General features: G+C 44.1%; 2 long non-coding RNA genes across 2 annotated transcripts in view; both read left to right on the forward strand.

Moving 5' to 3' along the window:
- Positions 1-15,974, forward strand: part of LOC135057567 (uncharacterized) — a 190,144-nt gene that overhangs the window by 50,671 nt on the left and 123,499 nt on the right. The gene's annotated exons all lie outside the window — the stretch shown is intronic.
- Positions 1,027-1,488, forward strand: LOC135057566 (uncharacterized). Its single transcript, XR_010244206.1, has 3 exons — positions 1,027-1,125; positions 1,220-1,343; positions 1,439-1,488. It is a non-coding gene; the product is annotated as an uncharacterized LOC135057566 (long non-coding RNA).

Raw genomic sequence — 15,974 nt, forward strand, 5'->3', positions numbered from 1 at the left:
AAGGCACAACATATTGGAAGCAGGCAATTTTATTTGTGGATCCTCATAGAAGAGAAGTATGAATCTATAAGTAAAGTTTAACCTTCATTTAGGATGATTTAACTATTAGAAGCCATCTCTAATTAAAGGAAGTGATGTATGCAGGCAAGTAATTTAAATAGCAGCTGCAGCAATCACTGCTTTACTCTGTGACTTCCACATGCAGCTAAAGTTTTCCCAGGGTGAGTGCACACATCATCTCTGTTTGTTTCATTTTTCTGAAGGCTTCAGTTAATAACTGTGAATGTAAATCTCTTGCTGGTTTATTGGAATTAATTATTTGTCTATTATCTTTGTTTGTTTAATTTTTTGAAGGCTCTAATTAATTACTATGAAAATAATTTTCCTGATGGTTTATTGGAATCAATCACTATAAAGGTTAAGGCTGGTACTAATTTTATTAGAACTGTGCCCTTTATAAATAGTGACAATATTTCCTGAAAAGCCCTTTTTTACAAGACACAGTGAATATAGGTATTATACTCACCATCAGAATTGTGCCTCTTGCAAATGGTGACAATGTCTCCATCTGCTGAAAGGATTGTTTTTTATGAGACTAATTTGAAGTTGTGGTTAGAACTATGCCTTTTGGAAATAGTGATAATGTTTCCATTTTTCTAAAAAGATCTATTCTGTGAGACCTATTGAGGAAGCCACATCATTTATACCTTTGAGATTGTCAAACCAGCTATTTAATTCTGGGTATGTACACTTATATGTATATCTGTAAGTGATTCTCAATGACTGACACACCTTTCATTAAAAATTAATATAAAACAATAAAAATGAATATTGATCTTTTCAGAGTTTTCTACTGTATGAAGGTCAATATTTGAATTAGAAGTAGTCTCGTTTCTTAAAAGTGGATACCATTTTTTAGGTATGTCTATAGTAAATTGGATTACCAAACTACCTTAATTATTAAATTATATCAATAGGTATGTTTTTGTGAATAACATAATTTTTGTTTTCTATTAGGTAGTTTACAAAAATGCTGATATTCGGTTGTCAGCACTCCTAGGAGGCTAGAATCAATAATTCCTATAGGCGGTTTGACAAAGATTTTACGCCAAAACTATCTTTAAGGTATGGTATTTTCTATGATCAGCTAATAGAACCAAATAGGCAGCTGACTACCTAAATTGGTCCATATTGGATTTTCCCTTTCTCTCTTTATTAGGCAGTCCATATAAAACATCATCACTTAATTGGTTATACTTTTTAGAAGAAATATCCATTAGGAGTCCGGATATTAGAGCTTCACTTATTAAGTCCCGACATATTTCGAATAATCCTTTTTTGAGGTATGTCTAGTCGACAACTATAATAATATTAATAATGTTTCATTAGTTCCATCAAATGAACACATGTAAGAATGTGTTGTTTATATCCATTTTAGGATAGGATCATCTATACAAATCCATTGAGAGCAAATTAGTCCTCTTTCTATACTCGGTAGGTACTGTTTTTATACTACATATACATAATTCCCCCAATTTTTCAATAGCAGTCTTAAATAGAATTATTTTTATTATCTCCCAAACAAGTTACCCCTGATGAAGTCGATAAGATGAAACGCGTTGGGTTTGTCAGTCAAAGGATCAAAATCTAGTTTGTGAAGATACTCCCTGTCGAGCTCGCACCTTGCAAAAGGTGAGGGGTATCTAGGATCCATCTCACAAATGTGTTGGCTGTGTATTCTTTTGGTTGTATTTTATTCATATAATTTTATATTGTGAACTGTGTAAAAACTCATATGTTCAATTACATGTTATTAAAACAACTTTTTACTAATTGGCCGATTGGCCTCTTGTTTGGGTGACTATTTTGGTGAGGGGTGTCGGTTACAGGTCCCCAGTTTTAAATATCCTCCAGTCTACATTCTGACGAAATTATCGCCTGAAGAAGTGTGTAAATACATTCCATATATATATATATATATATATATATCAGTCTTTCGGCAGCACTCCCAGTCTCAGCAAGTAACAGTCCGGTGCCCTCCTACACCCATATGGCAACGGGTCAAAAATAGCATACAGTCGGCGGCACTCCGGTAATACAGAAGCACAAAGGCAGGTTGAATGGAAACAACGTTTCGAAGCTTTAATTACTTCGTCCTCAGGTTATAACAAAGACAATAAACACATACCTTATATCCCCTTCCCATGTGCGGTGAGCTCCGGCGTGGACCCGGCGTTCAGACGCCCACAGATGACGTCATCCTGCCGTCCCTCCAACCAAAAGCATCACCCTGTAATCAGTGTAACATATACAAACACAATAAGAATACCAATAAAAAATGTACCTAAAGCATGCAGATTAAAAACAAATGAAGATCAGGCACAGATACAGTCAATGCAAGTATTAGCAACAATAAACACCTTGCAATATCCACATAAGATATGTATCACGGATCTAAAATCCACCATCCAGCATCCACACTCAGAATATACTCTAATTAAGCAAAAGAAAGCAATGCAGCCCCAATGTCTCGTTGAGACCCCTTGGAGCCAAAGTTTGTAATTCATGGATCCATTTTGACTCCTTTTGCAAAAGTTGTAAAGATCTATTACCCCCTCTCACTTTAGATGGCACGTGATCAATAATAATATATTTTAAACAAGCTATACTGTGTCGTGCCACGGCAAAATGCCGTGCCTCCGGCTGGTCGCTAGTACCATTCACGATGGCCTTCCTGATGGCCAATTTATGATTGGCCATACGCTCCCTGAGTGTGCAGTCGGTTTTGCCGACATAGTGCAAGCCACAGGGGCAACTGATTAAATAGATGATAAACTTGGTCGTACACGTGAGTCTGAAATTAATAGTATATTTTCTCCCACTGAAGGGGTGATAGAATGTACTCCCCGTCAGCAGGGATCTACAGGTCGTACAATTCAGACACCTAAAACAACCCTTGCGGAGGGCCAGAAAAGAATTCTGTTCACTTTGAGTAGAGGCTAGATCAGTAACATCAGTTTTAACCAACCAATCCCTGAGGTTTCTTCCTCTGGTGTAAGTGGGCATAATTAAGGTCTCAGACATGTTAAGATCCCTGTCAGACTGAATCATAGGCCAAAGAGATTTCGCCGCCTTGGCAATTACCCCACTCTTGGTGTTAAAGTGATTTACCCAAGGTAATCGTGATTTAGTTGATTTATTCGCTTGCTGAGTCAAAAGGGATTGACGATTCATACTCAGGGCTTTATCTTTGGCCTGCAACAATTTATCGAGAGGGTATCCCCTCTGCCTGAATTTACAAATCATGTCATCGATCCTGGCAACAGCATTCTCTCTCTCACTACAAATCCTCACAGCTCGTAAGAACTGTGAGTATGGTAACCCATATTTAGATGGAAGGGGGTGAAAACTGGAAAAATGAAGTACAGTGTTACGATCTGTACTTTTATGGTATAAATCAGTAGATAGAATACCATTACTGCACTGTACTGATACGTCCAAAAAGTTGACGCTGTCTCTACTCATGTCAAAAGTAAATTTGATGGGATGACCTGACCGATTGTGCACATTAATAAAATTGTTTAATGCCTCCTCAGACTTAGACCAGATGACGAACACGTCATCAATGTACCTTAAGTACAAAATGATAGCTTCAGAAATAACACTGTTGTCAAAAAAGATTTCCTGTTCTGCTACAAACATATATGAGTTAGCATACGACAGGGCCACAGGGGACCCCATCGCACACCCCCAGATGTCTGCAGGTAAAACCTGCCATCAAAAATAAAATAATTATGGGTCAGAGTCATTGCTAACAAATCAACCACAAAATCCACATCTGGCCCAGTATATAGAGGATTACCCTCAATAAGCTTGCGCACTGCAAGCAACCCTGCATCATTGGGAATCACAGTATAAAGACTTGAAATGTCTATACTACACAAAACGCTATTACCAGGAATGTTCCCCAACTTTTGTAAATTATTAATAAAGGAGGTCGTATCAAACAAATATCTATTCTTATTTACAATGCAAGGTTGCAGTAACGTGTCAAGGTACGTAGCCACTTTCTGAAAAAGCCCGTTACGGGCCGCAATAATAGGGCGCCCCGGTGGATTCTCAAGGGACTTGTGTATTTTAGGTAGCGAGTATAAGACAGGGACCACAGGATGTTCCACAATTAACGCTTTCATGAGAGTGCTAGAAATTATCCCTGTCTCAACAGCCGCCTGTAATTTAACCCACAGAATTTGGGCAAAGCGGCCTGTCGGATCCCCCTTCAAAACCTTATATACTGTGACATCATTTAACTGACGATATAATTCATCCTTGTATGAACTCAAATCCTGTATCACGATGCTGCTGTGAGACGTATGTGCTGTCCTAGAAGTTTCCAAAAAAAGTTTTTCATGTGATGCTCTGCTGGTCCCTTAATGCAAGGGCTGTGTAGATCACTATATTACTTAACCCTAATACTGAAAAATGAACTCTGTTCAAAATTGTTTTGCTGCACACTGCTAAATTGGAATATATTAACTCTGTGTGATATATTGGTGTATTAAACAAACGTACAACCTAGCACTGCATATGGTACGGTACCACTGTCATCTATATTGAACAGACCCTCCAACATGACCCACCCCACTAGGTACAAAATGCTCTGTTTCTGGACTTCCCTCTTAATTTATGATTTCCATCACCTGTGTTGAACTAGTTGAATGATAGGAAAGCTGTTTCTTCACAGGTGATGGCAATAATAAATTAAGAGGGAAGTCCAGAAACAGAGCATTTTGTACCTAGTGGGGCGGGTCATGTTGGAGGGTATGTATTGAATCATATACTATGTTTTGTGACATGCTTAATATGCCCCACTAGCAAGGGGGTTTATTGTGTAACAGTATCAGGTAATAGACACAGAGTTTACTACACCAATCCAATTGACACTCTGTTGCTAAATTGGACCTAGTCATTGTGAGTTATAGATTTGTGCTGTTAATACATGACATTTTCCATATGATGTTTGAATTGTGATCAAATTTAGGAATTACTGAGGTATAACTACACCAATAAGAGATTGTAACATTCAGCAAAAAAATATCTGAGCTACTCAGAACAACAGGGACATCTAAGAACAGAGTGTATGCACTAATAAGCTCATCTAAGCGTTTATCTTTCAATTATCTACCACATGAGTGTGCTTTGTCTGCATGTAATATCCATGAACAGTTGAACCACTAGGATTTATTCCAGTACAATATGAATCTTTTTCTGTCCATTGTGACTTGTTATTATTGACCTAAAAAGGGTACTCACCTCACAACACTGTGAGTGCCCTTTCTGAGGGACGGGGTTGTGGAACCATTTATCCTGGAGAAATAAATGTGTATGAGAAGATTCTTCAAAGAAACCTTTTGACGTACATATCCCGTGTTGAGGAGGTTAGTCAAAAGGTGCGAACCTTCGAGAAATCACGGAGTGGTGCAAGGTTGAAAAATCTATATGACCCATGAAGTTGAATATGATTCTGATGAACTGACAACAACTCATCAGTGATCTGCAGCGCTTGTGGACCACCCCACATATTTGTTGTATATATTGTTTCAAGGAGTTGTGCTCTTGGGGGTTGGTACTGAGCAGCAGCAGGGGCGCGAGTGACTCTTTTCTGTTGATTGTGGTATATATTCTTTTAGAGACAAACTTTCCCAGTTTGGAATATATCCATATCATAATGTTCAGGTGGTTCCATATAAATTTCCTCAATCAATTCTCCATTTAGAAATGCGGACTCAAAGTCTAGTTGATAAAACAGTAGATCATGTAGTGTAGCAACAGCAATCACTAACCCTAAGGTGCTATACCTTGTGACTGGTGAGTAGATCTCTCTGTAATCAATTCCATACTTCTGAGTGTATCCCTTGGCAACAAGGCGGGCTTTGTAATGAGCTACTGTCCCATCTGCATTTAACTTCTTGCAGAAAACCCACTTGTTCTTAATCGTTTTACGGTCGCTTGGTCTATCAACCATAGACCATGCACTGTTATCATTTAGAGCTGACAGTTCTGTAGCAATTGCTGACTTCCACTCTGTCCAATCACTGCTTGACTCTGCTTTCTGCATGTTTCATTTACAGTAAGCTATGTTTGCATACTCCTCAATGTATTTCTTGGCTGGAGTACCTTTGTTGCTCCTCATGGAACTTCTGTTCTCTGACTTGTTGTCTGCTTTGACACTCACAGATTCAGACACTCTTTCTGCTGCCTGTACATCCACTAATACATTGTGTTGTTGCTCCACTGCTCCAGTTAGTGGTGCTGTCTCATAGAAAACCAAATTTCTGGATTTAAAAAGATGTTTACTTGTAACATCCCAAAGTCTGTATCCTTTGCTTTCATCGCAGTATCTGAGCATGATACATTCTATGGCTTTTGGATCTAGCTTTCTCCTTTTTGGTGTATGTGCAAAAGCTTTGCTCCGGAAGACATGAAGATGACTGATACTTTGGCTTTTTCATGTCCCCTGCATTATAACCTATGCAGGAGTCGCCTTCCATGTGTTGGAGTTCTGGGCCCAGGTAAGTAAACTGTAATGTATTTGTCACACACTGCCAGTTACCATGCCACAAATTGCCTATTACCCTCTCTGTGGCGTCACCCACTGCATCTCTTTATCATCCTCTCAGTGACTCTCTACTTGTCTCTGTCACTCTCTCCTTGTTACACACAGCCTCTCCATGGCTTAATCCACTGCCTTTCTTGGTCACCATCTCCCTGTCACACACTACTTGTGTCCGTCACCCTCTTCCTGTCACCCACTGCTTCTGCATGGCATTACCCACTGCCTCTCTTCATCACCATCTCCCTGTCATCCATTACATGTCTCTGTTACCCTCTCCCTGTCACCTGTTGCTTGTCTCTGTCGCCCTCTCTCTGTCACCCACTGCCTCTTCATGGCATTAGCCACTGTCTCTCTTCATCACCATTTTCCTTTTAACCCATGCCTTGTCTCTATCACCCTCTCCCTGGTGTCACCCATTACTTGTCTATGCCACCTTCTCCCTGGCTTCACCCACTACTTGTCTTCATCATCATGCTACCCTCTCCCTGGTGTCACCCATTACTTGTCTCCATCACCCTCTACTTGTCTCTGTCACTTTCTCCCTGTCACCATCTACTTGTCACCTACTGCCTCTCTCTGTCACCCTCTCTCTGTCCATCTTTACCTGACATCACCCACTGCCTCTTTCTTTCATCCTCTCTCTGTAACCCACTAATTGTCTCTGTCACCCTCTCCATGTCACCCACTGCCTCTCCATAGCGTTACCCATTGCCTCTCTTGATCACCATCTCCCTGTCACACATTACTTGTCTATGTCACTCTCTCCCTGTCACCCATTATTTGTCTCTGTCACCCTCTCCCTGGCGTCACAACCATTTGTTAACCTCATCCTCTCCATTTCACATACAGTACTACTTGTCTCTGTCACTCTCTCCCTGGCGTCACCCTCAACTTGTCTCTGTCGCTCTGTCCATGTCACCAACTGCCTTTTCCGTCACCCACTCTCTGTCATCCACTATATGTCTCCGTCACTCTCTCCCTGTAACCTTCTCCCTGGCATCACCCCTGTCATCATCTCCCTTGCATCACCTACACCCACTCTCAGTCACCCTCTCCCTGTCACCCAGTATTTGTCTCTGTCACCCTCTCCCCCATCTCCCTTACCCCAACTGCCTCTCCCTGTCACCTGCTCCCTCTCACCCTGTCACCCGCTGCTTGTCATCAGCTCCCTGGCTTCACCCACTGTCTCTCCCTGTCACCCTCTCCCCATCATCCACTGCTTCTTCCTGGTTTCACTCACTGCCTCTCCCTGTCACCCTCTCCCCATCACCCACTGCCTCTTCCTGGCGTCACTCACTGCCTCTTCCTGTCACCCTCTTCCCATCACCCACTGCCTCTTACTGGCATCACCCACTGCCTCTCCTTGTCACCCACTGGCTCTCCCCCCGAAAACTTTCTGTCACCCATTGCCACTCCCTTGCATCACCCACTGTCTCTCTGTGTCACCAACTGCCTCTCTCTGCACCCTCTGCTTTGTGGCAAGTTATTAATTTGGAGTGGGCGGAGGAGGGTGTGCCCAAAGCATATTTTTTCACCTGTGCCCACCCCTCACAAGTTCCACCACTGATGTAGACAATCAATAAAATAAACATTAAGACACTACCCATATGCATAAATGCCAGCTATATAATTAATTATAAAATACTAATAAAGGGACCCAGCACGTGACAGATCACCTCAGTTCTGCCCCGTCCTGTCCCTGATCTGTCCTGCTCCGTCCCCTCTGTCCACTGGTCCGACCCACCTTTGTCCCATCCCTACTCTTTCCACTGCTTTTTTCTTCTATATCCGTCCCATGCTTCTTCCCCATACTGTATGCCCCCTTTCTCCTGAAGCTGTGTACTGCGAGTCCTCTTCCTCTAGGGTCTGTATTCTTACAGTGGGAGCTGTTAGGCAACACATGGCCCAGCTCCAACATGCGCATGCATGTAGGAGACAGGACAGACCTTACAGCAGAGGTTCCCAAATGCAGTCCTCAAGCCCCCCTGATGGTTCAGGGTTTAAGTATACTGTATCCATAATTTATGGGCTAATTCAGACCTGATGGCTACTGTGCGTTTTCACACAGCGGGCGATGAGGTCTGAACTGCGCATGCATGATGGAACGCAGCAACGGGGATCGCCAGGCGGCGACGGGATGATGTGAAAATTCCAAATGCACCAGCAATCGCAAGGAGATTGACAGGAAGAGGGCGTTTGTGTTTGTGTTTTTGACAAGAAGAGGTCAGACTGTGTTTTTAATTTATGTGCTCATGTGACAGAAGTGATAATAATATACAGTATGTAAAAACAGGATCCCGGCAGGCAGAATCCTGACACCAAAATCCTGACACTATTTGGAATGCCGACGCCGGCATCCCGAATAGCTTCACCATCCCGGCACCGGAATCCCAACAGCCAAGATGCCGAACAAAAGTCCACCGGGAAGTAGGGGAGGTAATCTGCGGGGGGGAACAGGGGCGTTAGGTCTAGGCTTCAGGTGGAGGGATAGTAGACTGCACCCCGGGAAGGTAGGGGTTAGACTGCATGAAGGGGAGGGTTAGGTTTACCCTCCAACTGTACCTTTTTGGCAGGTACAGTTCTTTTTTTTTATGGTCTGTATCGATTTTTGTCTCTTCAAACTTCCATTGATAGTATAGGATAAGGCCCTTTACCTATGGCCACGCCCCCTTTCCTAATTTGTACCGATTTTTCTGTGTAAAATGTTGGAGGGTATGTTAGAGTTAGGCTGTGGGGGAGGGAGGGTTAGGCAGTGGGAGGGGGAGTTTGGTTTAGGCACCACCACTGACGATTATGGTTGGGCTGCGGGGGGAGGTTAGGTTTAGGCTGCGGGGAGAGGGGTTAGTGTTAGGGGCCCAGGGGAGGGGGTAGGTATATAGGATTTCGATCATCAGGATGCCGTGGTCGGTATTCTGACCACCGGTATCCCAAACACCAGCAAATCAATCCCAACCCTGTAAAAACATTTAATAAGTAGTATCAGAATTTTCAGTTTATACATTATCACTCATGAATTTTGACATCTACAGTGTTATGTTTACACAGAAACCTTGTATGTTATTATGACTAGAGAAACCCCTTAGTTAGAGCAACAGTCACATTGGAGTTTTATGATCTTTTTATAAGTACCAGTGAACAAAGAATAAAGCAGCCCTACTCTATAATATTTAGGATATTAAAAGCTTTTGAGGGTTATTCAGAGTTGTAAGCAAACCAAAAAAGCTAGTAATCGGGCAAACCATGCTGCACTGCAGGTGGGCTAGATGTAACATGTGCAGAGAGAGTTAGATTTGGGTGGGGTGTGTTCAAACTGAAATATAAATTGCAGTGTTAAAATAAAACAGCCAGTATTTACCCTGCCAGAAACAAAATAACTAGAGATGTGCGGCGGGCACTTTTCGTGTTTTGGATCTGGATCCCCGTTCGTGTTTTGGATCTGGATTGGTTTTGCCAAAACCACCCTTTCGGGTTTCGATTTTGGATCTGGATGATTTAAAAAAAAAAAACACATAAAAACATCTAAAATCACAGAATTTGGGGGTAATTTTGATCCTACGGTATTATTAACTTCAATAATATTCATTTCCACTCCTTTTCAGTCTATTCTGAACACCTCACAATATTGTTTTTAGGCCTAAAAGTCGCACCAAGGCCGATGGATTACTAGGCTAAGCGACACAAGTGTGCGGTACAAACACCTGGCCCATCTAGGAGTGGCACTGCAGTGTCAGACAGGATGGCACTTAAAAAAACTAGGCCCCAAACAGCACATGATGCAAAGAAGTAAAAGAGGTGCAATGAGGTAGCTGTATGACTAAGCTAAGCGACACAAGTGTGCGGCACAAACACCTGGCCCATCTAGGAGTGGCACTGCAGTGTCAGACAGGATGGCACTTAAAAAAACTAGGCCTCAAACAGCACATGATGCAAAGAAGTAAAAGAGGTGCAATGAGGTAGCTGTATGACTAAGCTAAGCGACACAAGTGTGCGGCACAAACACCTGGCCCATCTAGGGTTGGCACTGCAGTCCCACTGAACTAATGGCGGATGCCGGACGCACATCTAAGACCAACATAGCTGTCAAGACCTCAGTTATCCGCTTTGTAACCGGATGACTGCTGTCATATTTCATCTTCCTCACAAAGGACTGTTGGACAGTCATTTGCTTAAATGAAGTAGTACAAGTGGTCTTCTGACTTCCCCTCTGGGATCAGCAGCAGTAGTAGAAGGATGTGGTTCTTGATCTTTCCTTATTTTATCCTCCAAATTTTTGTTCTCCAATATTTTTCTGGAGTTATATAACAAAATGCAGCACAGGAGAGCGTACCTCTACACTACAAAGGGCAAACCCTGTAAAAATTATTTGGATTAAATATTAACCCCTTTATTTGGAGTAAATAATATACAGCACAGGACAGCACTACTGAACTTATATGGTAGTACCACTGGACATATACGGCAGTACCACTGGACTGGATTTATACGGCAGTACCACTGGACTGGATTTATACTGCAGTACCACTGGTCCGGATTTATATGGCAGTACCACTGGACTGGATTTATACAGCAGTACCACTGGACATATACGGCAGTACCACTGAACTGGATTTATACGGCAGTACCACTGGACTGGATTTATACTGCAGTACCACTGGTCCGGATTTATATGGCAGTACCACTGGACTTGATTTATACAGCAGTACCACTGGACATATACGGCAGTACCACTGGATTTATACGGCAGTACCACTGGACATATACGGCAGTATCACTAGAATTGTATGGTAGTACCACTGGACTTATACGGCAGTACCACTGGACTGGATTTATACAACAGTACCACTGGACATACACGGCAGTATCACTGTATTTATACGGCAATACCACTGGACATATATGGCAGTATCACTGCAATTATATGGCAGTACCACTGGACATATATACGGCAGTATCACTGGACTGGATGTATACGGCAGTACCACTGGACATATACGGCAGTACCACTGGACTGGATTTATATGGCAGTACTACTGGATTTATACAGCATTACCACTGGACTGGATTTATACGGTAGTCCCACTGGATTTATACGGCACTACCACTGGACATACACGGCAGTATCACTAGAATTATATGGTAGTACCACTGGACTTATACGGTAGTACCACTGGACTGGATTTATACAACAGTACCACTGGACATACACGGCAGTATCACTGTATTTATAAGGCAATACCACTGGACATATATGGCAGTATCACTGCAATTATATGGCAGTACCACTGGACATATACGGCAGTATCACTGGACTGGATGTATACGGCAGTATCACTGGACTGGATGTATACGGCAGTACCACTGGACATATATACGACAGTACCACTGGACTGGATTTATATGGCAGTACCACTGGATTTATACAGCATTACCACTGGACTGGATTTATACGGCGGTACCACTGGATTTATATGGCACTACCACTGGACATATACGCCAGTATCACTGGAATTATACGGCAGAACCACTGGACTTATACGGCAGTACCACTGGACTTATACAGCTGTATAACTGGAATTATACGGCAGTATCACTGGATTTATACAGCAGTATAACTGGACATATACGGCAGTACCACTGGACTGGATTTATACGGCAGCACCACTGGACATATACGGCAGTACCACTGGACTGGATTTATATGACAGTACCAATGAATTTATATGGCAGTACCACTGGACATATACGGCAGTACCACTGGACTGGATTTATATGGCAGTATCACTGGATTTATATGGCAGTACCACTGGACTTATACGGCAGTACCACTGGACTGGATTTATATGGCAATATCACTGGATTTATATGGCAGTACCACTGGATTTATACAGCATTACCACTGGACTGGATTTATACGGCGGTACCACTGGATTTATACGGCACTACCACTGGACATATACGCCAGTATCACTGGACTTATACGGCAGAACCACTGGACGTATACGGCAGTACCACTGGACTTATACAGCAGTATAACTGGAATTATACGGCAGTATCACTGGATTTATACAGCAGTATAACTGGACATATACGGCAGTACCACTGGACTGGATTTATACGGCAGCACCACTGGACATATACGGCAGTACCACTGGACTGGATTTATATGACAGTACCAATGAATTTATATGGCAGTACCACTGGACATATACAGCAGTACCACTGGACTGGATTTATACGGCAGTATCACTGGATTTATATGGCAGTACCACTGGACTTATACGGCAGTACCACTGGACTGGATTTATATGGCAGTATCACTGGATTTATATGGCAGTACCACTGGACATATACTGCAGTATCACAGGATTTATATGGTTGTATCACTGTAATTATATGGCAGTAACGCTGGACATATACGGCAGTTCCACTGGATTTATACGGCAGTACCACTGGACATATACGGCAGTACCACTGGACTGGATTTATATGGCAGCCCCACTGGACATATATGGCAGCCCCACTGGACATATATGGCAGCCCCACTGGACATATACGGCAGTATCTCTGTACATATACGGCAGTATCTCTGTACATATACGGCAGTATCTCTGGACATATACGGCAGTACCACTGGACATATACAGCAGTATCACTGGATTTATATGGCAGTACCACTGGACATATACGGCAGTATCACTGGATTTATATGGCAGCCCCACTGGACATATACAGCAGTATCACTTGACTGGATTTATACGGCAGCCCCACTGGATTTATACGGCAGCCCCACTGGACATATACGGCAGTACCACTGGACATATACAGCAGTATCACTTCACTGGACATATATACGGCAGTATCACTGGATTTATATGGCAGCCCCAATTGTATGGTAAAAATCAGAAAACAAATTGCGCGGGGTCATCCTCCTAAGCATAACCAGCCTCGGGCTCTTCGAGCCGGTCCTGGTTCCGGGGGGGGGGGGGGGGGGGAATGACAGGGGATCCCCCGTATTTTTAAAACCAGCACCGGGCTCTGCGCCTGGTGCTGGTGCAAAAAATACGGGGGACAAAAAGAGTAGGGGTCCCCCGTATTTTTTACACCAGCATCGGGCTCCACTAGCTGGACAGATAATGCCACAGCCGGGGGTTACTTTTATACAGCGCCCTGCGGCCGTGGCATTAAATATCCAACTAGTCACCCCTAGAAGGGGTACCCTGGGGGAGTGGGGACCCCTTCAATCAAGGGGTCCCCCCCAGCCACCCAAGGGCCAGGGATGAAGCCCGAGGCTGCCCCCCCCCCATCCAAGGGCTGCGGATGGGGGGCTGATAGCCTTGAGAAAATTGAAAGAATATTGTTTTTTCCAGTAGTACTACAAGTCCCAGCAAGCCTCCCCCGCAAGCTGGTACTTGGAGAACCACAAGTACCAGCATGCGGGAGAAAAACGGGCCCGCTGGTACCTGTAGTTCTACTGGGGAAAAAATACCCAAATAAATACAGGACACGCACACCTTGAAAGTACAACTTTATTACATACATGTCGACACACATACATACTTACCTATGTTGACACGACGTTCGGTCCACTTGTCCAAGTAGAATCCACGGTGTACCTGTGAATAAAATTATACTCACCTCAATCCAGTGTCCGAATCTTTTAAAATAATCCTCGTACTTGGCAAAACAACAAAACTAACACCCAGACCAAACGGACTCAAAGGGGTCCCATGTTTACACATGGGACCCCTTTCCACGAATGCCGGGACCCCACGTGACTGCTGTCACAGAAAGGTCCCTTCAGCCAATCAGGAAGCGCTACTTCGTGGCACTCACCTGATTGGCTGTATGCGCGTCTGCTGGCAGGCAGCATTCGGGGAAAGGGGTCCCACGTGTAAACATGGGACCCCATTCAGTCCGTTTGGTCCAGGTGTTCGTTTTTTTTTTTTTTTTTTTTGCCAAGTACGTGGATTGTAATCTGGACACTGGATCAGGTGAGTATAATTTTATTCACAGGTACACGTGGATTCTACTTGGACAAGTGGATAGAGGTCGGCGTGTGAACATAGGTAAGTATGTGTGTGTCGACATGTGTGAAATAAAGTTTTACTTTCACAGTGTGCGTGTCCTGTTTTTATTTGGGTTTTTTTTTCAGTAGAACTACAGGTACCAGCGGGCCCGTTTTTCTCCCGCATGCTGGTACTTGTGGTTCTCCAAGTACCAGCTTGCGGGGGAGGCTTGCTGGGACTTGTAGTACTACTGGAAAAAACAATATTCTTTCAATTTTCTCAAGGCTATCAGCCCCCCATCCGCAGCCCTTGGATGGGGGGGACAGCCTCGGGCTTCACCCCTGGCCCTTGGGTGGCTGGGGGGGACCCCTTGATTGAAGGGGTCCCCACTCCCTCAGGGTACCCCGGCCAGGGGTGACTAGTTGGATATTTAATGCCACGGCCGCAGGGCGCTATATAAAAGTGACCCCCGGCTGTGGCATTATCTGTCCAGCTAGTGGAGCCCGCTGCTGGTGTAAAAAATACGGGGGACCCCTACTCTTTTTGTCCCCCGTATTTATTGCACCAGCACCAGGCGCAGAGCCCGGTGCTGGTATTAAAAATACGGGGGATCCCCTGTCATTTTTCCCCCCGGATTTTTAGAACCAGGACCGGCTCGAAGAGCCCGAGGCTGGTTATGCTTAGGAGGGGGGACCCCGCGCAATTTTTTTTCTGATTTTCTCTGACGTCCTAGTGGATGCTGGGAACTCCGTAAGGACCATGAGGAATAGACGGGCTCCGCAGGAGACTGGGCACTCTAAAAGAAAGATTAGGTACTATCTGGTGTGCACTGGCTCCTCCCTCTATGCCCCTCCTCCAGACCTCAGTTAGAATCTGTGCCCGGCTCGAGCTGGTTGCACACTAGGGGCTCTCCTGAGCTTCTAGTAAAGAAAGTATTTATTAGGTTTTTTATTTTCAGTGAGATCTGCTGGCAACAGACTCACTGCTACGAGGGACTTAGGGGAAAGAAACGAACCTACCTGCTTGCAGCTAGCTTGGGCTTCTAGGCTACTGGACACCATTAGCTCCAGAGGGATCGAACACAGGCCCAGCCTCGGTCGTCCGGTCCCGGAGCCGCGCCGTCCCCCTTGCAGAGCCAGAAGCAAGAAGAACGTCCTGGAAATCGGCGGCTGAAGACTCCGGTCTTCATTAAGGTAGCGCACAGCACTGCAGCTGTGCACCATTGCTCCCTATGCACACCACATACTCCGGTCACTGATGGGTGCAGGGCGCTGGGGGGGGGGGGCGCCCTGGGTTGCAATTAGAGTACCTTACATGGCGAACAGCACATAATATAGTCTAATAAACTATAT

This window comes from Pseudophryne corroboree, chromosome 3, assembly GCF_028390025.1.
Source record: "Pseudophryne corroboree isolate aPseCor3 chromosome 3, aPseCor3.hap2, whole genome shotgun sequence".
Taxonomy (NCBI): Eukaryota; Metazoa; Chordata; class Amphibia; order Anura; family Myobatrachidae; genus Pseudophryne; species Pseudophryne corroboree.